We start from the raw sequence: 26,698 nt of genomic DNA, 5'->3' as shown, positions 1-26,698 counted from the left end.
ACATTATTTTATTTGACTTTCTTAGCAACTCTTTAAGATAGTTATCACTGTTCCCAATCTTTTTTTTCAGAGCAGAAACTGAGGTTATATTGTTAATAAATTGTAGAATTAAGATTTTAACCTAGATCACAGAACATAATACCCAAAGTTTATGGAGCATATTCACATACCTCATCTCATTGTATCTAAATTAAATAACTCTTAGTCAAATAGTTTGTTACATTTAAAATCTGATTACATATCATCTTAGATGAATTTGATTAAATTGGACAATTATGTTATTGTATTTTTAAATGCAAAGCACTAACATATACAGTATTATTAGTTTAATATTAACAAAATTGTTATGAATTAGTATTTTGCCAATGTAATTGATGTCAAAGGAAGAATCAACATTCTAGTTCCATTTATTGACCTCCTACTACATGTCAGACATTATGCTATATAATTTGTACAAATTATCTGAGATAGATCAGTAATATTGTTCCCACTTTACAAATAAATTAAGTCTATGAAAAATTCAAATTTGTCTAAGGTCATACAACTATAGCAAAACTGAATTTAAATCAGGTATATATCATTGCAAAGCTTATAATCTTATAATTACCTACCATTTTGTATAGCATGTACTGTGACAAATGTCAAATGAAGACTAAAGAATGAGAATGCTTTTCTCTAGAAAAATATGCATTCTGACATTTATTCATGTAATTTCCACATATCATAATTTCTTTCCTAGAATGTTGAAAAGGAATAATAAAAAAAAACAGAAGATTCTCAGCCCACTTCCATATTTATTGGAAGTAGCAAAGAAAACTCTTAGTTTTAATTCTAATCTGGAGGTCAGTTAGGCATGATTGTTATTAATAAACATATTAATAAACAATTTCTAAAACTGTCAGTCTTTCAGTTTCCAATTATCTCCTTCCCAGTTGCTTCATTCTTACTATTTTTATGCATACTTTAGACAAAGATGATTATGAAAACTCACATATATAAAAGATAAAATAGTCAAGTGCTTATCACTTTACTAAAGGATTTTTTGCAAATAAAAGGATTCACAATAAAATTTCATTAAATCCCTATTTCTAAGTATGTTGTCAATGGAATTTCATTTTTAAAACTTGTTTCCCACAAATCTCCAGAAAAAAAATTATAAGGATTCTGAAAGAGGATAAATGTCTTTATGTATGTAAATTCTTCCAACGTAAAACCTTGGTGTAAAATATATCCTGGGTTGCTTGTAACATGGTTTTAGGAAGAATATTCTTCAGTGGTGTATAATCCTTTAGTGAAGGAGGAAAATGTGTAAGAAGCTATTGTAGTACACCAAATAAGGACCAAAGTAGGATAACAGTGAAAATGAAGAGCTGTTACCATGGGAGACTTTACAATTGATGGGATTGGGAACAGTGAGGGAATAGGGCTGGTAAGGCATAGCTAATAGGGGGAGTCAAGGATGACTACAGATTGCAGAAAATGGAGAATACCATTCTCATGGAGAATACCTGGTTTGAGAGGAAAGGAAAATGAGTTTGAGTTGCTCAGGGACATTCATGTTAACCACTCAGTGAGCAATTAGAAATGTAGGACTGTTTACCATATAGCACAGGGAACAATATTCAATATCTTATAATAACCTATAATGAAAAATAATCTGAAAAAAATATATGTATATATCATTTTGCTGTACACCTAAAACTAACACAATATTGTAAGTCAACTATACTTCAATTAAAAAAATAAAGAAAAAAAAGAAATGTAGGGCTAGAGTGTAGAGGGGAAATCTCAAGCCCAAAGTAATAGGTAACACTCATCTGTGTAAAGGTGTTAGTGACTGTGTATATGAGCTGTTCACTGAAGACAAAGGAAAGACGACAACGTGTTGGAGAGCTTTGGGTACTAATGTAATAACTTCTTTGTTACAAAAATCCTTATCTGGAGTAGCAGTATAACAGTAAAAGTAAAATAATAGTAATAACAGTAAAAAACTCATACATTGGACAGTTATGCAATTAGAACCCTCAAGTTGTTAGCCTTTTATGAAGTAGTTACCAGAATCATGGGAAATTGCTTTATTCCCTAACATTTTAACATTCAGTGAAAAACTATCTTGTTTCTCAATTTATAACAAAAAATACAGACATTTCTCTTTCTTAATAAAGATTTTGAATTAATAACCTAAAAATGAATTGATTTTATAGAATTCAAACCTTGAATGCACATAGTCCAGGGGCTGGCACACATTATGAATATAGTTTATATATGCATCTTAGAATACTGTAAATGAAACACAGGCCCCCGTGAACCCTTAAAAAAATTTACTACAGGATAGCCTCCAGCCAATGAAAAGATGCGTGGAGAGGCCACGGTCAAAGGACAAGTAGTGATTATTTAATTTATTTAATTGTAAAACTAAAGGTAAATGACAGTGGCAAATATGATTATAAAATAAAATGTAAACATAAAATCCATAATGATATAGAAATACTTTAACTTTTAATTTTCGAGAGGGTAAAGAGAGGTTAAAGTTGCTAACAAGAGTTAATATTTCTATAGCTAAGTGTGGTGGTTAATCGGTGGTGAACTGAGAGCAAAGATAAGCAGAGGAAGAGGAATTATACTTAATTTCACCTTTCACAAGGGGAAATAATTGATATTATGCATATATAGCAATTCAAGATGAATTAAAAATATATCTTCAAGGTAACCTAAAAAAAATTAATACCCCAAAACTTCAAAAAATCAGGCAAAGGATAATACAATAAAAAAGAAAATAAGAAAATACAGGCCACATAGTGAAAGAAACTACAGAAACTAGAGAAGGAAAAAGAAGAAGAAGGAAGAGGAAGAACGGGGGAAGAGGAGGAGGAGAAGGAAGAGGAAGATGAAATAATCTACATAAAACTTGCAGAATGGAACACAGCCTGTTCCTGTTGACTGACCAGAGTCTTCAAATTCTACACTCTGAGCCTGTCAGGACTGCCCTGACCCCAGCTTTCTAACCTTTAAAAACACCAAAAATATTGTCCCTGCAACAATTTTTACTGGAACCAATCAGTTGCCATGCCATACTCAGGTTGCCCTTAGCCACAATAACCACAAAGTTCCCACCTATAAGAGGAATGGGAGCCAGTGGGTGAAACCTCATGCACTCCAGAGCACAGTGGAGACATCACAGGTAGGGATAGGGCTCTCGAGCATGATCACACTGTCCTTTGCAGGAGTTGGAAAGATGGGGTTTGGACGCTAACCCTGGTGACCTTGAGAATTAATCATGCAGCCACTTTTGTGAAGTGGTCCCCTCTAAAGAACAAATTTGCTGTAGAGAGTGAAAAACAATTCCTTTCTGTCTGTCACTTGGATATAAAAATGACGAGTGGGTAAGCAAGCACATTAAAAAGCCAATTCATTCAACTGTCCTTAGTTTGGATCAGTATCTCCATGTTTTGCTGACAGCAGGATCATGTGACTTCAAATGCAGAGTGATTCTACATACAATTAAAAAGTGGACGAAAAGCCAACCAGTATGTCATGGAGCAGCAAGATGCATTTTGGTTAACTGACAGAGTTTGGTGGCACTGGAGGCTGGGTCCCTGGTTCAACTTCTCTACCACTGGGAGCCTGAGTAAGCACCACGTGCAGTCCTGATGTCTCAAATAGTGTTCAGGTTGCAATCTGAAAACAGAGTTCCTGCCACTCCTGAGTGTATTATTTGTCTCAGAGAACAGTGTTGTTGTAGCTGCTGGCCAAGAATGCTGCCCAGTGCTTTTTAACTAAGATGACCATGGCTGCTTGACCTTAGTCTCCAAACTAGACGTTCCAAAACACAGCATCCAGCACAACATGTTAGCCATGGAACACTTCCACAACATAGACAAGAGTCACAATCAAGGACCATAATACAGTCTCAGAGATGCTACACCAGAATAGCATCACTCAAGTACCTATTTGCAAGGTAGACAAGCAAGATGATCAGAAATTTTGCCCTATAGGAATCAGTGGAGCCATGATGATTTGGGATTTCAAGACTTTAGAGTCCTCCACCCAGGGCCTTCAACTAATATGAAGCTGAGTGAACCTCTATGATCTAGCATGACAGACTACAACTGACTGCAGCTGTTTGTAACTTGCAAGATGGTGAGGAAAGCCAACCACAAGGAAACACTAAAAATGCATATGCCGATATCATTTGGGTGTTGTTTGAATATAATTGGTGAAAATGTTGGATTTTTAAACAGTCTTTTAAAGTTTTTAATATATTTTTGTGTACGTTTGGTTTTTGGCTGTTTCATTCCATTCTAGACCAAAGCTTCTCTTTAAGCAGTTCATTATGGAAAATTGTCACATTAACTTAAGAAGGGGGTTAGTATGTAAATTGTCTCCCAGAAAATTAAGTAAAAATACTAAATGCGTTTTTTTAAATGACAGAACTATGATGAAATGTCTCTGTCAATAGACATAAAAAGTGAATTACTTTACTTACAAGAAAAAGGCTTTCAGCATGTATAGCAAAACAAAATTCACAAGAGAGATCTAAAGCAAAGTGATTCAAAGGCTAGTAGTAGGACATATAAGACAACTACTAGCAAAAATAAAACAGGAGGTATGACGTTAATATCAGCTGAGTTCAAGGCAAAATACATTAAATTAGAAAAGTGCTGATATTTATAGTGCTGAAATGTACCATCTACAATGAAACTGTTTACAAATTTTAATAAACCAAATAATGTAGGATAATAATTACATTTCTTACAGTTCTTGATGTACAAGAAACATTAAGAATAAACAGAAATGCGATAACCTTAAGAGATTCTAACATAATCTGCTGACAACTCAAGGAGACAAAATGTAAGAAAAACCATATGGGAACAAAGAAACATAATTTACTTGGAAGATTTATTTAACATATCCTGAACTTTATACCTTGAAAATGTGTTGTAATTTCAAGTGCCCATTGAAAAACTTATAAAAGTTAAACCAATGTTAAAACCACAAAGAAAACCTCAATACGTAAGAGTAGAATCTTACAAACCACATTTTTAAATCAAATTAATGACCTAAGAAATTAAAACAAAAAAATAGAAAAAACAACAACAACAACCCCTACCACCTGCAAGATTTTAAAACCCTCAAACAATTCTTGGGCCTGGTTTCTGACTTACTAGATGAGTAGCTAGCTCTTTTTTCTTTTTTTTTTTTGGCCGTGCCATGCATTTTACAGGATCTCAGTTCCTCGACCAAGGATCAAACCCAGGCCCACAGCAGTGAATGCACCAAGTCATGACCACTGGACCAACAGGAAATTTCCCACTAGCTTTTTTTTCATAGCTCCTGCAATATCGTGGATCAAGAACTCTGAAAATTATAGACTAGAGATCTAGAAACTAGTGGAAAGCAACTATAAAACTAATTATCCAGAGTAGAGAACAAAGAAGGGGGAGCTGGAGAAAAAATTCCAGACTACATAAAAAAAATCTCGTGCTAAAAAAGACAAAAGTTAAGTACTACAACAGTTCATTCTATATGAAATTAATTTTATTAAAAGAATAACAAAGACTTATTTTAAAGACTTTTAGGATACTCAAAGGGAGCAATGAAACAATTTTTTAAAAGATCAAGAGATTATGAAGCTAAAACAAGCACAAATGAAAAAGCCAATTAAGAATTGGATAACAATGGATGAACAAATAGAGACTATTAATAAAGAAATAGAAATTATAAAAAGGAACTAAGTAGAAATTCTGGAGCTAAAAATTACAAAACCTAAAGTGAAAAATTCACCAGAAAGGTTTAACAGCAGATTTGAGCTGGCAGAAGAAAGTGGCCAATTGAAATTATCAACTCAGAGGAGCAAAAATATATGAAAGAAAATGAACAAAGGTTAAGTGACTTGTGAGACACCACTGAGTATACCAGTATATTATGGGAGTACCAGAAGAAGAGAAGGAGAAAAAAAGGGAAGAAAGAATATTTGAGGAAATGGCTGAAAACATCCCAAACTTGAGGAAAGATGTGAATCTCTACAGCCAAGAAAGTCAGTGAGATCCAAATATGAAAAACTCAGAGACCCACACTGGGACACATTACAATCAAACTTTACACAAAGAGAGAATCTTAAAAGCAGCAAGAGAGAAGCAATTCATCATGTATAAGGGTTCCTCAAAGAAAAGGAAAATGTCGACAAAGAATTCTATATCTGGCAAAATTTTCCTTCAAAAATGAAAGAGAAATTAAGACATTCCCAGATAAACAAAAGCAAAGAGAGTTTATCACTAGTAGACCCCCCCACACACACAAGAAATACCAACGGGAGTCTGCCGGCTGAAGTGAAAGGATACTAGACAGTAACTTGAAGCCATTTAAAGAAATAAAGAACACTGGTAAAGGTAACTAAATAGGCAGATATAAAAGCCAGTATTATTATATTTTTCTTAACCCCTCTATTTTGTTTCCTACATGACTTAAGAGACAAATGTATAAAACAGTTATAAATCTTTTTTAATGGGCATGCAATGTATAAAGATATTAAGGCAACAACAACATAAGGGGAGGTGAGGGAGCTCTATAAGAGCTGAGTTTTGTATGCTATTGAAGCTAAGTTGGTATCAATTCAAAATAGATTGTTATAAATTTATGATGTTAATTGTAATCACCAGGATAACCATTTGAAAATAACTAAAAAATACACAGAAAAGGAAATGTGGAGGGATAAAAAAGGTATATTAGAAAAAAATGAATCAAACAAAAAAGAAGGCAGTATTGGAGCAATTCAGAAAGATATTTTTTGAAAACAAATATAAAAATGGCAGAAGTGCTTCTTTATTAGTAATTATTTTTTAAAGTAATTACTTTAAATGGATTAAACTCACCAATTAAAAGACAAATTGGCAAACTAAAAAATATATAAGACCCAACTATACAAGAGACTCATTTTAGATTAAAAAACCAAATATATTAAAATTAAAATGATAGAAAAAGATATTCCATGCAAATAGTAAACAAAACTTGGGTGGCAATATTAATACTAACAAAGTAGACTTTAAGTCAAAAGCTAACAAAGAAGGACATTATATATTGATAAAAGCATCAATTCAGTGAGAAGATAAAACAATTGTAAATAAACATACACCAAAGAGCAGAGTCCCAAATATATGAATCAAACATTAACAGAATTGAAGGGAGAATTAGACAATTCTACAATAATAGTTGGAGAATTCAATAGGCTGCTTTCAATAAGGATAGAAAATTTACACAGGTGATCAAAAAAGAAAGAGTATGTGAATGACACTGTAAACCAATTAGTCCTAATAGACATATATAAAGTACTCTATGCAAGTAGAAGACATATTCTTCTCAAGGGCTCATGGAACACTGTCCAGGATAGGACATATTTTAGGCCACAAAACAAGTCTCAGTAAATTTAAAAAGATTAAAATCATACAAAGTTTTCTCTTTAACCGCAATGGAAAGAAACTAGAAGTCAGAAATAAAGCTGGAAAATTCATAAAACTTGGAAATTAAATAGAACACTCTTAAACAACTAATGGATCAAAGAGGAAATTACAAGGGTAATTGGAGATACTTTGAGACGAATGAAAACAAACAACTAAATCTATAGGTTACACCGTAGACACATCTCAGAGGAAAATTATAGGTATAAATGCCTACATTAAAAAGAAGAAGGCTCCTATTTACAATAGCCAGGACATGGAAGCAACCTCAGTGTCCATCGACAGATGAATGGATAAAGATGTGACACATATATACAATGGAATATTACTTAGCCATAAAAAGAAACAAAATTGAGTTATTTGTAGTGAGGTGGATAGACCTAGAGTCTGTCATACAGAGTGAAGTAAGTCAGAAAGAGAAAAACAAATACTGTATGCTAACACATATACATGGAATCTAAAAAAAAAAAAATGGTTATGAAGAACCTAGGGGCAGGACAGGAATAAAGATGCAGACGTAGAGAATGGACTTGAGGACACGGGGAGGGGGAAGGGTAAGCTGGGATGAAGTGAGAGAGTGGTATGGACTTATATATACTACTAAATGTAAAATAGATAGCTAGGGGGAAGCAGCTGTATAGCACAGGGAGATCAGCTCAGTGCTTTGTGACCACCTAGAGGGGTGGGATAGGGAGGGTGGGAGGGAGACGCAAGAGGGAGGAGCTATGGGGATATATGTATATGTATAGCTGATTCACTTTGTTATAAAGTAGAAACTAACACACCATTGTAAAGCAATTTTACTCCAATAAAGATGTTAAAAAAAAAAAGAAGAAAGCTCTCAGAACAATAATCCAACTCTACACCTTAACAAACTAGAAAAGAGCAGCCAATTAAACCCAAAGCTAGCAGAGTAAGAAAAAAAATAAAGATGAAAGAAAATAAAATAATGGAAAATCAATAATCAAGCCATAAGTTGACTCTGAAAAGATCAACAAATTGACAAACCCTTACCTAGACTAAGAAAAAAAAGAGAATATACAAACAGTTATAATCAGGAATAAAAGTGGGTACATTACTATCAACCTTACAAAAGTTAGAGGATTATAAGAGAATACTATGAACAATTGTATGCCAACATTAGATAATCTAGATGAAATAGGCAAATTCCTAGAGATACATGAATTACCAAAACTGACTTAAGAAGAAAGAAAATCTGAGCTTAGCTATTCAATGTCAAGTAAGGACATTGAATCAGTACTCAAAAACCTCCTGACAAAGAAAAGTCCAGGATGAGATGGCTTCACTGGTGAATTCTACCAAATATGTAAAGAAGAATTAACACATATCCTTAACAAACTCTTCCAAAAAATAGAAGAGGGAACCTTTCCTAATGCATCCTATGAACCAGCATTACTCTGATTTCAAACCTAGACAACACCACAAGAAAATAAAATTAGAGACCAATATCCCTTATGAACATACATGCAAATATTCTCAAAGGATTAGCAAACAAAATCCAACAGCATATTAAAAGGATTATATACCATAATCAAGTGAGATTTATCTCAGAAATACAAGAGTGGTTCAACAGAAGAAAATTAAAAAGGTAAAAAACCACACTAACAGAATGAAGGAAAAATCCCACACATGATCATCTCAATTGGTGCCGAAAAAGGATTTGACAAAATTGAATACCCTTTCATGATTAAAAAAAACAAACAAACACACAAAACAAACAAAAAAATTCAGAAAACTAGAAATAGAAGGGAATGTCCTCAAACTGATAAAAGGCATTCATGAAAAGCCCACAGTCATTCTACTCAAGGATGAAAGACTGAAAACTTTCTTCATTAAGATCAAGAACAAGACAAGGATGCCTTTGTTTACCACTTCTATTTTGTACTGGAAGTTCTAGCCAGAGATATTAAGCAAAATAAATAAATAAAGAGCATCCAAATTAGTAAAGAAGTAAAACTGTCCCTGTGGCAGATGGCATGATCCTCTATACAGAAAATCCCAAAGAATCCACAAAAGAACAAGAACTAATAATTTAGCAAAGTTACAGGGTATAAGATAAATACACAGAAATCAGCTGCATTTCTATACACCAGCAATGAAAATTTTGAAAAAGAAATTTTAAAAAAATTCCATTTGTAAGTCTTCCAAAGAATAAAATACCTAGAAATAAATTTAACCAAGGAGATGTAAAACTTGTACACTGAAAACCACAAAACATTGCTAAAAGAAATTAAGACCTATGTAAGTGAAAATACATCCCTTGTTCATGAATTGAAATGCTTAATATTGTTTAAGTAATACCCAAAACAATCTAACAGATTTAATGCAGTCCCAGCCAAAATACCAATAGCCATTTTAAATAATGAAAAGCTTATCCTAAAATTCATGTGGAAATGCCAAAGCAAAAATAGACAAAACAATACTGAAAAAAGGAGAAAATTGGACGACTCACACTTCCCAATTTCAAAACTTCCTGCATGGGTACACATATCAAAACAGTGTGATATTGGCATAAAGATAGACATATAGACATATAGATCAATGATAGAACTGAGAGTCCAGGAATAAAACCATACATCTATGACCAGTTGATTTTTCAGGACAATTCAATGAGGTTTTGGGGGGGCAGGGAATAGTCTCTTCAACAAATGATACTGAGACAACTGGAAATCAACACACAAAATATTGGAGATGGACCACTACCTCATACCACATACAAAAAAAAAAAAAAAAAATGGATCAATGACTTAACTTTAAGAGATAAAGCTAAAAAACTCTTAGAAGAAAACATAAGGGAAAATGTTCATGACACTGAATTTGGCGATGGATTCTCAAATATGACACCAAAAACACAAGCAACAAAAGAAAAATTGCTAAATTGGACTTCAAAATTAAAAATTTTTGCACAAAGGACATTATCAAGAAAGTGAAAAGACCACCTACAGAGAAAATATTTACAAATCGTATGTCTGATAAGGTTCTACTATCCAGAATATTCAGAGAACTCCTAAAGTTCCATAACAAACAACTCAATTTAAAAATGGGAAAAAGAGTTATATAGATATTTCTCCAAAGAAGATATACAGATGGCCAATAAGCACATGAAAAGATCTTCAAAATCACTAATCATCGGGAAAATGCAAATCAAAACCACAATGAAATATCACCTCATACCCAATAGGTGGTGGCTACCATTAAAAAAAAAAAACAGAAAATAATGTGTTGACGAGGATGTGGAGAAGTTAGAACCCTTGTGTGTTGTTGGTGGGAATGTGAAATTGTACAGCTGCCATGGAAAACACACATTATTGACAATAGCTAAAATGTGGAAGCAACCCAATCCACAGTCCATCAGTGGATGAATGGATAAACAAAATATGTGTAAAACATACAGTGAAATTTGTTCAGCCTTAGAAAGGAAGGAATTCTGACATACGCTACAACATGAATGAACCTTGAGGATACTATGCTAAGTAAACTAAGCCAATCACAAAAAGAGAAAAATTGTATGATTCCAATTATATGAGGTACCCAGAGTAGTCATATGTGTAGATAAAGAAAGTAGAATGGTGGTTGCCAGGAGCTGGGGGAGAGGGAAATGGGGAGTTATGTTTTAATGGATAATGTGTTTCATTTTTACAAGGTGAAAAGAGTTCTGGAGATGGCTGGTGCATAGTACAAATGTGCTTAATGCCACTGAGCTGTACACTTAAAATTGGTTAAGATGGTAAATTTTATGTGTATTTTACCACAATCTTAAAATATTTTATCTTAAAAAGGCAGTACTGATACATGCTACATGGATGAACCTCAAAAACATTACATGAAGTGAAAGAAGCCAGACAAAAGGCCACATATTGTATGATTCCATTTATATGAAATATCCGGAATAAGTAAATCCCTAGAAACAGAGAGCAGATTGATGGTCACCAGTGGCTAGGGAAGAGTAGAGTAGGCAGTGACTGCTTAATGGGTCAGTGCTGTTTTTTGTGGTGATGAAAATGTTTTGGAGCTATATAGTGGTAGTTGTTGCACAACATTGTGAATGTACTAAATGCCACTGAACTGTACATTTTTAAATGGTTTTATATGAATTTCACCTCAATAAAAACTGTAGGAAAAAAATTTTAAAAACTGGTGAAATATGAATGAAGTCTAGAGTTCAGCCAATAGTAGTGCACCAACGTGACACTGGGGAAGGAGAATGAGAAATTTATGTATTCTATTTGCTACTTTCCTCTAAATGTAAAATTATTCCAAAATGAAATATTTCCTTTAAAAAAAATGGGCAAACTACTTGAAAAGACTCTTTGCCAAAGAAGATAGATGGCAAATAAGCACATGAAAAGATATTCAACATCATTAGCCACTAGAGGAATGCAAATTTAAACAAGAATGGAATGCCACTAAATACGCATTAAATAGCTAAAATTAAGCATACTGGCAAAACGAAGTGATGATGAGGATAACGTAGATCAGCTATAACTCTCATACTCTGCTGGTGGAAATGCAAAATGGTATAAGCATTGTAGAAAATAGATTGGCATTTTCTTATAAGTTAAAACACAATTACTGTATTATCTAACAATCCCATTCCTGGGTACTTACTCTAGAGCAGCGGTCCCCAACCTTTTTGGCACCAGGGACCGGTTCGTGGAAGACAATTTTTCCACGGATGAGGGGAGGGGATAGTTCAGGCAGTAATGCGAGGGATGGGGAGCAATGGGGAGTGGCAGATGAAGCTTCACTGGCTCGTCTGCTGCTCACCTACTGCTGTGTGGCCTGGTTCCTAACAGGCCATGGACTGGTACCTGGGGGTTGGGGACCCCTGTTCTACACAATGAAAAGTGATCTTCACTCAAAAATTTATATATAGAGTTCATAACAGCTTTAATTTTAATAGCCAAAAACTAGAAACAACCCAGATGTCCTTCAACAGGTGAATGGTTAAACAAAATGTGGCACCTTATACCATTAAATGCTATTCAGCAATAAAAGAGAACAAACTGTTGATATTCACAACTTGTATGGATCTCAAGATAATTGCACTGAGTGAAATAAAGCTGATCTTAAAAGGTTAAGTACTATATGAATCCATTTATATAGCAGTCTTGAAATAAAATTGTAGAGCTGGAAAACTGATTAGTGTTTGCCAAAAGTTAGGAATGGGTGAGGGAAGGACTAGTGTGGCTATAAAGAAGTAACACGGGAGATCCTGTTGATGATGGAACAGTTCTGAATCTTGATTATAGTGGTAGTTCCCCAAATTGACACATGTGACAAAATTATATGGAATTACACATACATACAAATAAGTACATCTAAAACTGACAAATCTGAGTAAGCTCTGTGAATTGTACAAATGTCATCTTGGTTTTGATTTTAAACTATAGTTATGGAAGATATTAGTGATGGGGAAATGGGTGAAGAGTACATGGAAACTCCCTGTACACTTTTAAAAATTATATATATATATATATATAGAATTTTTACTTTTTATACAATTTTTAAAGGTTATACTCCATTTAGTTATTACAAAATATTGGTTATATCTTCTGTGTTGTACAATACATCCTTGTAGCCTATCTTACACCCAATAGTTTATAACACCCACTCCCCCACCCCTGTGTTGCCCCTCCCACCTCCCCACTGGTAACCACTAGATTGTTCTCTGTATCTGAGTCTGCTTCCTTTTTGTTATATTCACTAGTTTGTTGTATTTTTTAGATCCCACATATAAGTGATATCATACAGTATTTGTCTTTCTCTGTCTGACTGACTTCATTTAGCATAATGCCCTCCAAGACCAACCATGTTGCAGCAAATGGCAAAATTTTTTTATGGCTGTGTAGTATTCCACTGTGTGTGCATACATACGTGTTTTATATATATATAATATATATATTATACATATATATTATACATATAATATATATATATAAAGCATCTTCCTTATCCATTCATCTGTTGATGGACACTTAAGTTGCTTCCATATCTTAGCAATTGTAAATAATGCTGCTATGAACATTGGGGTGCGTGTATCTTTTCAAGTTAGTGTTTTGGGTTTTTTTTTGGATATATACCTAGGAATGGAATTGCTGGTTCATATGGTAGTTCTATTTTTAGTTTTTTGAGAAACCTTCATGCCATTTTCCACAGTGGCTGCACCAATTTACATTCCCACTAACAGTGTATGAGGGTTCCCTTTTCATATTTTTAATATAATTAATGTTTTAAAGCAATTTTACATATTGCATATTCCCCTTCCCTCCCCCACCCCGAGAGCCTTCCCCACCCTTAACATCCTCCACCAGAATGGTACGTTTGTTATAACTGATGAACCTATATGAATACATCATCATCTCCCCAAATCCATAGTTTGCATTAGGGCATATACTTGATGTTTCAACATATGTATAATGACATGTATCCATCATTATAATACATTACAGTGTAATACAGAATAGTTTTACTGCTCTGAAAATCTTGCATCACCCTACTCATCCCTCCTTCCCCCTTAACTGCTAGCAACCACAGATCTTTTTACTGTCTCCATAATTTTGCCTTTTTGAGACTGTCATACAGTTGGAATCACACAGTATGCAGTCTGTTCAGATTGACTTCATTCCTTTAATAATATGTATTTAAATTTCCTTTATGTTTTTTTCACGGCTTGATAGCTCATTTCTTTTCAGCACTGAATAATATTCTGTTGTCTGGATGTACCACAGTTTATTTATCCATTCAGGTTTTTGTATGGACATAAGTTTAACCTCTTTGGGTAACTACCAAGGAGTATGATTGCTGATCATATGGTAAAATTATGTTTAGCTTTTTAATAAACTAGTAAACTGTCTTTCCACAATCATTTTTGCATTCCCACCATCAATGAGAGTTCCTGTTGTTACACATCCATTCTAGCATTTGGTGTTGACAGTGTCTTAGATTTTTGCCATTCTAATAGCTGTGTAGTGGTTTCTCATTCTTGTTTTGATTTGAAATTTTTGATTTGAAAATATTTTTATGTGCTCATTTGCCATCTATCTTCTGGTGTGGTATCTGTTTAGATCTTTTGCCCATTTTTTAGTCAGTTTGTTTTCTTTTTGTTCAGTTTTAAGAGTTCTTTGTGTATTTTGGTTAACAGTCCTTTATCAGATATATATTTTGCAACTATTTTCTTCTAGTCTGCGGCTTGCCTTCTCATTCTCTTGATAATGTCTTTTACAAAGTAGAAGTTTTCAATTTTAATGAAGTCAAACTTACCAATCTTTCTTTCATGGATTGTGCCTTTGTGTTTGATGATGTCTTTTTAGATATAACACCAAAGTCATCTACATTTTCTCTTATGTTCTCTTCTAGTAGTTTTACAATTTTGTATTTAACATTTAGGACTATGATCAATTTTGAGTTAACTTTTGTGAAGGGTGTGAAGTCTATCTAGATTTGTTTTTTGTATATGTATATGTCCAGTTGTTCCAGTACCATTTGTTGAGAAGACTATCTTTTCTCCATTGTATTGCCTTTGCTCCTTTGTCAAGGATCAGTTAACTATATTTGTTGAATCTATTTCTAGGCTCGCTATTTTGTTCCAATGATATATTTATCTTTTTACCAGTATCATCTGTCTTCACTACTTTAGGTTTATAATAAGTCTTGAAGTCAAGTAGCATCAGTCCTAAGACTTTGTTCTTCTCCTTTAGTATCCTATTGGGTATTCTGGGTCTTTCTCCTCTCCATATAAACTTTAGAATCAGTTTGTCAACATCCACAAAGTAACTTGCTGGAATTTTGATTGGAATTGTGTTGAATCTATAGATCAAGTTGGGAAAAAGTGATGTCTTGACAGTATTGAGCCCTCCTATCCATGAACATGGAATCTCCCTCTATTTGTTCTTCAGTTTCTTTCATCAGTAAGGAATTTTTGTAATTTTGTAGTTTTCCTCATATAGATCATGCACATATTTTGTTAGATTTATATAACATGCTTTGTTAGATTTATACCTAAGTATTTTATTTTTCAGGGTACTAGTGTAAATGTTAATTGCTTTTAATTTCAAATTCTGTTGCTAGTATATGGGAAAGTTTTTGTCCCATGTGAATGCTCACCAAAGGGTGACCTCAGCTGGGGAGAATTTTAACACTCAAGTAGATAGAACGACCCATTCTGTGGATACCAGTCAGCTTCTTTCCCAGCCACCCTGTCATCACCAAATGGGCTCATGAACAGAGTAACCATGGTGGCAGGGATGCAGGTTATGGATGGGCTCAGCAACATGGACTTTCACTCACCAAGGTCATCTTGACTACAACCACTGTTGAGTGACCATTATGACAACAGCAAAAATCAACACTGGCTCCAATGTGGCACCATGTCTCAGGTGATCAGTTACCTGGTGGCAGGTTGATGACACTGAACAACTTTCATCATGGAAGGAACAGCATGTTGTTCTTACTAGAATAGACACTTACTCTGGATAGGGATCTTCCTTCCCTGAATGGAATGCTTCTACCAGAACTATTATCCATGGGCTTACAGAATGCCTTATTATGATATTCTGCATAGCATTACTTTTCATCAAGGAACTCATTTCACAACAAATGAAGTATGGCATTGGGCCAATGTTTATGGGGTCACTGGTCTAACAATGGTCCTCACCATCCTGAAGCAAATGGCTATATATATATATATAGCTATTAATCTATTGATTAATGTTAGGGTGGTACGTCTTTATCTGTTTACTTTTAATCTATATATGTATCCTTAAATTTCTTGTAGACATATAGTTGGGTTCCATTTTGTGAATCACTTTGATAGTCTGTCTTTTAATTGATGTATTTAGACAATTGACATTTAAAGTGGTTATATAGTTGGAATAATGTCTACCATAGTTGTTACTTTCTATTCATTGCCCTTCTTTGTTTCTATTTTCTTCTTCCACTTATTTCTTCTTTTTGTGGTTTGAATTGGGCATTTTATATGATTCCTTTTCCTCTCCTTTCTTAGCTTATCAATTATACTTCTGTTTTTTACTTTTTTTTTTTAGCAGTTGCCCTAAAGTTTGCAATATACATTTACAACAGATACAAGTCCACTTTTAAATAATACTATACTGCTTCATGGATAGTGAAAGTACCTTATAATAACAAAATATTCCTAATTTCTCCCTCCTGTTACTTGTATTACTACTGCCATTCATTTCACTTATCCACAAGCTATACTGCTATCCTGTATACTTTTGGGGAACTTGGTGTGGTTATATATTTATTTCAAAGTAAAAAGCAAAAAACTGTACCATTTCTAAAAAGCATTGTGCCCTGGAACAAAAATCAATATCTAAAGAATAGAAAACAAATAGCACTTAATAACACAGGCATCCAGGCAATGATACCATGTCAACAGGAAAATACAATCCATGATAAATGGAAAATACAATTGATAAAGAAAAAATATCAGTCAGTAAAAACTGACCCAGAAATGACACATAGGATAAAATTAGTGGACAAGGACATTAAATCAGCTATTGTAAATATACAGATGATCCTTGACTTACAATGGTTCAACTTACAATTTTTCAACTTTATGATGATGCAAAAGCAATACACATTCAGTAGAAACCATACTTCAAATTTTGAATTTTGATCTCTTCCCAGGCTAGCAATGTGCAGTACAATACTCTCTTGTGATGCTGAGCAGCAACAGTGAGCCACAGCTCCCAGTCAACCACATGATCATGAGGGTTAACAACTGATACACTTCTAATCATTCAGTGCCCATACAAACATTTTGTTTTTCACTGCCAGCATAGTATTCAATAAATTACATGAGATATTCAACACTTTATTATAAAATACGCTTCGTGTTAAATTATTTTGCCCAACTGTAGGCTAATATAAGTGGTTCTGAGCATATTTAAGGTAGGCTAGGCTAAGCTATGATGTTTGGTAGGTTAGGTATATTAAATGCATTTTCGACATAGGATATATTCAATTTGTGATGGCTTTATTGGGACTTAACCCCCTCATAACTCGAAGATCTGTACCTCATATATTCAAGGAGATAGAGGAAAGCACCAGCATGTTAAGAAGAGACATTAAACAGTAATTTAATACTGTATTTAACTATCTGGTGTTGCTAGACCAGATAGTTATGACTTGTTTTTCAGAATTTTCCTGGCTATCTTACATGTTGACATTTTCAGATGAATTTTAAAATCACCTTTTACTCCTCTGAAAAATCAGTAGATTTTTCTACTGTTATTTTCAGTAGAATTATTTATTTCTAAAGTATAAATGTACACCAATTTCAAGTCTTTATGCTAAAGATGGCTAAAATTCAATACCCATGTAAAAACAAAAAAGTTGATAAATTTGATTATATAAAAATATAGAAAAAATACAAATAACAGTCTGCAATAATTTGACAGATAAGACTAGTTTCTATAATGTGCAAAGTGCTCATACATAAAAACAAGAAATGGAAGAAAACACTAGACAAATTTACAAAGGTTAAGTACTGGTAGTTCACAAAGAAATACAAGTGTCTTTAGAATAAAAAGGTGTCCAACACTCATTATTAAAGAAATGAATATTAAAACAGTATTTTTCCTATTAGATCAACAAATATCAAAGAATTGTATAAAGCAAAATGTTAGTGATGATGTTGGGAGACTGGAGTTCTCATATACTGTTGTGTGAATGTAAACTGGTAAACCATTTGCAATCAAAATTTAAAATGCATATTCTTTTGCCAAGCAATTTCAATTCTGAGAATTCATTCTACAGATATAATCATGCATGTGTACAAAGAAGTATTACTACGGTCACTAAAGTTTGTTTTGAAATAGTAAAGCCTGAAAGCCTAATGTTCATTAATAAGAAAATAGTCAAATTAATTGTTATATAGCCCTAAAAATGGATACTTTGTCCCTATGTAAACTATTATACTATACTAAAAACAATTATGTATATCTATGTAGAATGGTCTCCAAGGCACAGTGTGAAATGGAAAAAATATTAAGGTACAAAATATTGTGAAATGTGCTTCCACTTCTTTTGAAAAATGATTAGATTAATTCTGGAAGGATACTCAAAGAAAATGTTAACACTCTGTCTAAATGGGAGGTGGGACTCTGAGGGAATTAAGCTAAAATTTTAAAATTAAAAGTTATTTTAAAGAACAGTAAATTGGAGGTGGATACTACAGTATCCAGAGAACACTGTTAGAGCATAACATTGCACAGTATATACAATAATAAAACTCAGTCTTAATCTTTTTAACCAAACAATTTAAACTCAATATATTAGGAGATTTCCTCCCTCAAAAGGAATAGATTCAAATTATTCATTATAAGTTTTCACATGACTTAGAAAATATATACTGTATGTACAGTTCATTGTGAAAGGAATATTCAGACACAAAAACATTAAGAAGTGATTATTGGTTTGCAAGTGTTTTACAAGGAAGCTCAGAATTTGAAGAACCAGCTCACTGAATGTAAATTACAGCAGGTGTTTCAAAGAAACAAAAAACTCGTAAGCTTTTTCAAAGTTGAGGTAAATTTGTTCATACTGGGAGAGGGGGGGATGATTTTAGCCACATGATTATTATATCTTTAGACATTAGTTTTGCAAATTTCAGGAATTACAACATTTTGTTAAGAAATGAGTAATTTAGCAACTCAAGATTTCGTCTATTTGGAGACTATTTAGACAAACTTCTTTCTTATTTGTTTCTCAGCATACACTGTGGGTTCACCCCCCCCACCACTCTTCCCACTCTTAATGTGGGACTTGAAGTGAACACTTACTTATATGGTGCAGGTTAAGGTGTCAGTTTGCTTCTTCAGCATCAATCAGGATATACTGGCATTTTAATGTTACAATTTTTTGTTATTTCAAGTTATGGTCCAAGATGACAACATAGGAGACTTTTGAACTCACCTCCTCCCACTGATACACCAAATCTAAAGCTCTAAATGGAGCAATTCCCTCTGAAAGATGTCCAGAAGTAGCTGATTAACTTCTAAACATTGGATGAATGAGAAAATACCCATGCGGAAACAGGTCTTGGCATACTGTCAAATACTGGGAGCCACTAAGAACAAAAATGAGCTTGGACAATCACAAAGGATTTAGAGACCGCCAAGAGCTCATGCCAGGCTGAATGCTAAGGGTCACTTCCTATAAAAGGCCACTCCATCAAGCCTGGGGGAGGCCACAGCTTTGTCTATTGTGTAGAAACCAACACCGAGAGTCAAGGAAAACAAAGAAACAGGAACATAATCCAAACAAAAGAAAAAGGTAAACTCCAGAAACAGAACTTAGTGAAACAGAGATAAGTGACTTACCTGATAAAGTGTTCAAAATAAGAACAATGCATTGAACAATGAATTTAAACAAAGAGATAGAAAATATATGAAAGTACCAAAAAGAAATCACAGACCTGAAGAATACAATAACTGCACAGAAAAATAGAGGCATTCAACAGTAGACTGGATGGAGCAGAAAAAGGATCAGTGAACTCTAAGACAGGACAGTGGATTCATACAATCAGAAAAAAAAAAAAAAGAGTGAAGATTACTTAAGGGACTTATAGGACAACATCCAGTGGACCAGCATTTGCATTATAGGGATCCCAGATGGAGAAGAAAGAGAAAAGGAAGAAACTTATTTGACGAAATACTGGCTGAAAACGTCCCTAATCTGGGGAAGGAAACAGACATCCAGATCCAGGAAGCCGAGAAAGTTCAAAATAAGATAAATCCAAAGAGACCTATATCAAGACACATAATTGTCCAAAGTTAAAGACAAGGACAGAATCTTAAAAGTAACAAGAGAAAAACAACTTCTTATATACAGTGGAATTTCCCATAAGACTATTAGCAGATTTATTAGCAGAAAATTTGTAGGCCATCATGGAGTGGCATGATATATTCAAAGTGCTGAAAGAAGAAAAAAAAAAAACTGCCAACTAAGTAACCTCTACCCAGAAAAGTTGTTCTTCAGAATTGAAGTAGAGGTAAAGAGTTTTCCAAACAAGCAAAAGCAGAAAGAGTTCATCACCACTAGACTGGCCTTGAAAAAATTATTGAAGGGATTTCTTTAATTTGAAACAAAAGGGTGTTAATTAGTAACAGGAAAACATATGAAAGTATAAATCTCACTGATAAAAGTAAATATATAGTAAAATTAATAATAACCTAATGTTGTAATGGAGGTGGGTAAATCAGTTATAAATCTAGTAGGAAGGCTAAAAGACAAAAGTAGTAAAAATAACTATAGCTAAAATAATTTCTTAAAGGATACACAAGATAAAAAGATGTAAACTGTGATGCCAAAAATACAAAATGTGGGAGGGAGGGTAAAAATGTACAGCTTCAGAATGCATTTGAACTTAAGTTGTTATGAACTTAAAATAGACTGTTATAAATATGTTTGTATACCTAAAACTAATACAGTTGTTCCTTGGTATCCTTGGGGGATTGGTTCTAGGACTCCATGCTGATACCAGAATCTGCAGATGCTCAAGTCCTTTCTATAAAGTGTCATAGTATGGTTGGCCCTCCATACCTGAGGGTTCCGTGGTTGGTTGAATCCATGGATGTGGAACCCATGGACACAGAGGTACAATGTTATGCGTCAAAAAATACATCAAGTTTTAAAGAATTAAAACAATGGTTTATATAAGCCTCATGGTAACCACAAAGCAAAAACTTATATACATAAAAGAGAAAGGAAATCTAATCATACCACTACAGAAAAGTATCCAATCACAAAGGAAGAGAGCAAGAGAAGAAAGAAACAGCACTTATAAACAGCCAGAAAACAGTTAACAAAATAGCAGTAAGTTCATACCTATCAATAGTTCCTCTAAATATAAATGGACTAAATTATTCAATCAAAAGACAAAGAGTGGCTGAATGGATTTATTGGGTTGGCCAAATAGTTCATTTGGGTTTTTCCATAACAGCTTATAGAAAAACTTGAATGAACTTTTTGGCCAGCCCAACTTAAAAATAAATAAATAAATATTAAGAGTTATAGAGGCAGAAATAGACAACAGTAGAAATAGTAGGGGAATATCACAATTTCATCAAAGGACAGTTCATCCAGACAGAAAATCAACTAATGTGTCAAATAAGAAATCATAAGAAAAAATTAAAAATCTCTTGACACAAATGAAAATGGAAATACAACGTAACAAAATTTATGGTATGCAGCAAAAGCAGTTCTAAGAGGGAAGTTCATAGTGATAAATGCCTACATTAAGAAACAAAATCTCAAACAACCCAATATACCTCAGGAACTGGAAAAAAGAAGGACAAATGAAGCCCAAAATTAGTAGAAGGAAGGAAATAAAGATCAGAACAGAAATAAATGAAATAGAGACTAAAAAGACAGTAGAAAAGATCAAAGAGCTGGTTTTTGAAAATACAAAATATACAAACCTTTAGCCAGATTCCAAGAAGAGAGGACTAAAATAAAGTCAAAAATGAAAGAGGAGACGTTACAACTGGTACCACAAAAATACAAAGGATCGTAACATTCTACTATGAAAAATTGTATGCCAACAAATTGGAGAACCTAGAAGAAATAAATCAATTCTTAGAAAGATACAACCTCCTGGGACCAAGTCATGAAGAAATACAAAATCTGAACAGACCAGTTACTAGTAAAGAGATTAAATTAGTAATCGAACACCTCTTGACTGGTGAATTCTACCAAACATTAAAAGAATTAATAACACTCCTTCTCAAATTCTTCCAAAAAATAGAAGAGGAGGGAACACTTCCAAACTCATTTTACAAGGCCAATATTACCCTGATACCAAAACCAGAAAAGGACACTACAAGAGAAGAAAATAACAGGCTAATATCACTGATGAACATAGATACAAAATCCTCAACCAAATATTATCAAACCAAATTCAGCAGTACATTAAGAGGATCTTATGATCAAGTAGAATTTATTCCAGGGATGAAAGGATGTTTCAACATATGCAAATTAATGTGATATATCATATTAACAAAATGAAGAATAAAAATTATATGATCATCTTGATAGATGCAGGAAAAGCGTTTGACAAAATTCAGTATCTGTTTTTAATAAAAATTCACAACAAAGAGAGCGTAGAGGGAATGTGCCTCAACACATACTGAAGACCATAAATTGACAAGGCCACAACTAACATCATACTTAGAAGTGAAAAGCTGAAAGCTTTTCCTCCAAGATCAGGAATAAGACAAGGATACCCATTCTCTCCACTTTCATTTAACATAGTACTGGAAGTTCTAGCCAGAGCAATAAGGCAAGAAATATAAAGGGCATCCAAATCAGAATGGAAGAAGTAAAACTTTCTCTGTTTGCAGATGACATAATCTTTATAGAAAACCACAAAGACTCCACCAAAAACTGTTAGAACTTATCAACAAATTCAGCAAAATTCCAAGATAGAAAATCAATATATAAAAGTCAATTGCCTGGAGGATTAAGCAAGATGGCAGAGTAGAAGGACGTGCTCTCACTCCCTCTTGCAAGAGCACCAGAATCACAACTGGCTGCTGGACAATCATTGACAGGAAGACCCTGGACTTCACCAAGGAGGATACCCCACGTCCAAGGACAGAGGAGAAGCCACAGGGAGACGGTAGGAGGGGTGCAATCAGAGTAAAATCAAATCCTATAACTGCTGGGTGGGTGACTCACAGACTGGCGAACACTTATACCACAGAAGTCCACCCACTGGCGTGAAGGTTCTGAGCCCCACGTCAGGCTTCCCAACCTGGGGGTCCGGCAACGGGAGGAGGAATTCCTAGAGAATCAGACTTTGAAGCCTAGTGGGAATTGATTGCAGGACTTCGACAGGACTGGGGGAAACAGAGACCCCACTCTTGGAGGGCACACACAAAGTAGTGTGCACATCGGAGCCCAGGGGAAGGAGCAGTGACCCTGGGGGAGACTGAACCAGACCAACCTGCTGGTGTTGGGGGGGTCTCCTAAAGAGGCGGGGGGTGGCTCTGTTTTACCGTGGGGACAAAGACACTGGCAGCGGAGGTTCTGGGAAGTGCTCCTTGGAGTGAGCCCCCCAGAGTCTGCCATTAACCCCACCAAAGAGCCCAGGTAGGCTCCAGTGTTGGGTTGCCTCAGGCAAAACAACCAACAGGGAGGGAACCCAGCCCCACCCATCAACAGTCAAGTGGATTAAAGTTTTACTGAGCTCTGACCGCCACAGCAACAGTCAGCTCTACCCACCACCAGAGCCTCCCATCAAGCCTCTTAGATAGCCTCAACCACCAGAGGGCAGACAGCAGAAGCAAGAAAAACTACAATCCTGCAGCCTGTGGACCAAAAACCACAGTTACAGAAAGATAGACAAGATGAAAAGGCAGAGGGCTATGTACCAGATGAAGGAACAAGAAAAAAACCCAGAAAAACAACTAAATGAAGTGGAGATAGGCAACCTTCCAGAAAAAGAATTCAGAATAATGATAGTGAAGATGATCCAGGACCTCGGAATAAGAATGGAGGCAAAGATTGAGAAGATGCAAGAAATGATTAACAAAGACCTAGAAGTATTAAAGAACAAACAAACAGAGATGACTAATACAATAACTGAAATGAAAACTACACTAGAAGGAATCAATAGCAGAATAATTGAGGCAGAAGAACGGATAAGTGACCTGGAAGACAGAATGGTGGAATTCACTGCTGCGGAACAGACTAAAGAAAAAAGAATGAAAAGAAATGAAGACAGCCTAAGAGACCTCTGGGACAACATTAAATGCAACAACATTCGCATTATAGGGGTCCCAGAAGGAGAAGAGAGGGAGAAAGGACCAGAGAAAATATTTGAAGAGATTATAGTTGAAAACTTCCCTAACATGGAAAAGGAAATAGCCACCCAAGTCCAGGAAGCGCAGAGAGTCCCATACAGGATAAACCCAAGGAGAAACACACCGAGACACATAGTAATCAAAGTGGCAAAAATTAAAGCCAAAGAAAAATTATTGAAAGCAGCAAGGGAAAAACAACAAATAACATACAAGGGAACTCCCATAAGGTTAACAGCTGACTTCTCAGCAGAACTCTGCAAGCCAGAAGGGAGTGGCATGATATACTTAAAGTGATGAAAGGGAAGAACCTACAACCAAGATTACTCTACCCTGCAAGGATCTCATTTAGATTTGATGGAGAAATCAAAAGCTTTACAGACAAGCAAAAGCTAAGAGAATTCAGCACCACCAAACCAGCTCTACAACAGATGCTAAAGGAACTTCTCTAGGTGGGAAACACAAGAGAAGAAAAGGACCTACAAAAACAAACCCAAAACAATTAAGAAAATGGTCATAGGAACATACATATCGATAATTACCTTAAACGTGAATGGATTAAATACCCCAACCAAAAGACACAGACTGGCTGAATGGATACAAAAACAAGACCCATATATATGCTGTCTACAAGAGACCCACTTTAGACCTAGGGACACATACAGACTGAAAGTGAGGGGATGGAAAAATATATTCCATGCAAATGGAAATCAAAAGAAAGCTGGAGTAGCTATACTCATATCAGATAAAATAGACTTAAAAATAAAGAATGTTACAAGAGACAAGGAAGGACACTACATAATGATTAAGAGATCAATCCAAGAAGAAGATATAACAATTATAAATATATATGCACCCAACATAGGAGCACCTCAATACATAAGGCAACTGCTAACAGCTATAAAAGAGGAAATCGACAGTAACACAATAATAGTGGGGGACTTTAACACCTCACTTACACCAATGGACAGATCATCCAAAATGAAAATAAATAAGGAAACAGAAGCTTTAAATGACACAATAGACCAGATAGATTTAATTGATATATATAGGACATTCCATCCAAAAACAGCAGATTACACATTCTTCTCAAGTGCGCACGGAACATTCTCCAGGATAGATCACATCCTGGGTCACAAATCAAGCCTCAGTAAATTTAAGAAAATTGAAATCATATCAAGCATCTTTTCTGACCACAACGCTATGAGATTAGAAATGAATTACAGGGAAAAAAACGTTAAAAAGACAAACACATGGAGGCTAAACAATACATTACTAAATAACCAAGAGATCACTGAAGAAATCAAAGAGGAAATTAAAAAATACCTAGAGACAAATGACAATTAAAACACGACAACCCAAAACCTATGGGATGCAGCGAAAGCAGTTCTAAGAGGGAAGTTTATAGCTATACAAGCCTACCTAAAGAAACAAGAAAAATCTCAAGTAAACAATCTAACCTTACACCTAAAGAAACTAGAGAAAGAAGAACAAACAAAACCCAAAGTTAGCAAAAGGAAAGAAATCATAAAGATCAGAGCAGAAATAAATGAAATAGAAACAAAGAAAACAATAGCAAAGATCAATAAAACTAAAAGTTGGTTCTTTGAGAAGATAAACAAAATTGATAAGCCATTAGCCAGACTTATCAAGAAAAAGAGGGAGAGGACTCAAATCAATAAAATCAGAAATGAAAAAGGAGAAGTTACAACAGACACCGCAGAAATACAAAGCATCCTAAGAGACTTCTACAAGCAACTTTATGCCAATAAAATGGACAACCTGGAAGAAATGGACAAATTTTTAGAAAGGTATAACCTTCCAAGACTGAACCAGGAAGAAATAGAAAATATGAACAGACCAATCACAAGTAATGAAATTGAAACTGTGATTAAAAATCTTCCAACAAACAAAAGTCCAGGACCAGATGGCTTCACAGGTGAAGTCTATCAAACATTTAGAGAAGAGCTAACACCTATCCTTTTCAAACTCTTCCAAAAAATTGCAGAGGAAGGAACACTCCCAAAGTCATTCTATGAGGCCACCATCACCCTGATACCAAAACCAGACAAAGACACTACAAAAAAAGAAAATTACAGACCAATATCACTGATGAATATAGATGCAAAAATCCTCAACAAAATACTAGCAAACAGAATCCAACAACACATTAAAAGGATCATATACCATGATCAAGTGGGATTTATCCCAGGGATGCAAGGATTCTTCAATATACGCAAATCAATCAATGTGATACACCATATTGACAAATTGAAGAATAAAAACCATATGATCATCTCAATAGATGCAGAAAAAGCTTTTGACAAAATTCAACACCCATTTATGATAAAAACTCTCCAGGAAGTGGGCATAGAGGGAACCTACCTCAACATA

At 34.5% G+C, this 26,698-nt stretch overlaps 1 protein-coding gene and 1 pseudogene across 2 annotated transcripts in view; both read left to right on the top strand.

The window, feature by feature from the left end:
• The window catches only part of STXBP5L (syntaxin binding protein 5L), a 381,827-nt gene that overhangs the window by 323,517 nt on the left and 31,612 nt on the right, over positions 1 to 26,698 (top strand). The window lies entirely within an intron of this gene.
• Positions 2,916 to 4,069, top strand: LOC132365085 (actin-related protein 2/3 complex subunit 1A-like; annotated as a pseudogene).

Source organism: Balaenoptera ricei, chromosome 4 (genome assembly GCF_028023285.1).
Source record: "Balaenoptera ricei isolate mBalRic1 chromosome 4, mBalRic1.hap2, whole genome shotgun sequence".
Lineage (NCBI taxonomy): Eukaryota > Metazoa > Chordata > Mammalia > Artiodactyla > Balaenopteridae > Balaenoptera > Balaenoptera ricei.
The sequence above is the reverse complement of the archived record's forward strand: the minus strand, read 5'-3'. Positions and strand labels throughout refer to the sequence as shown.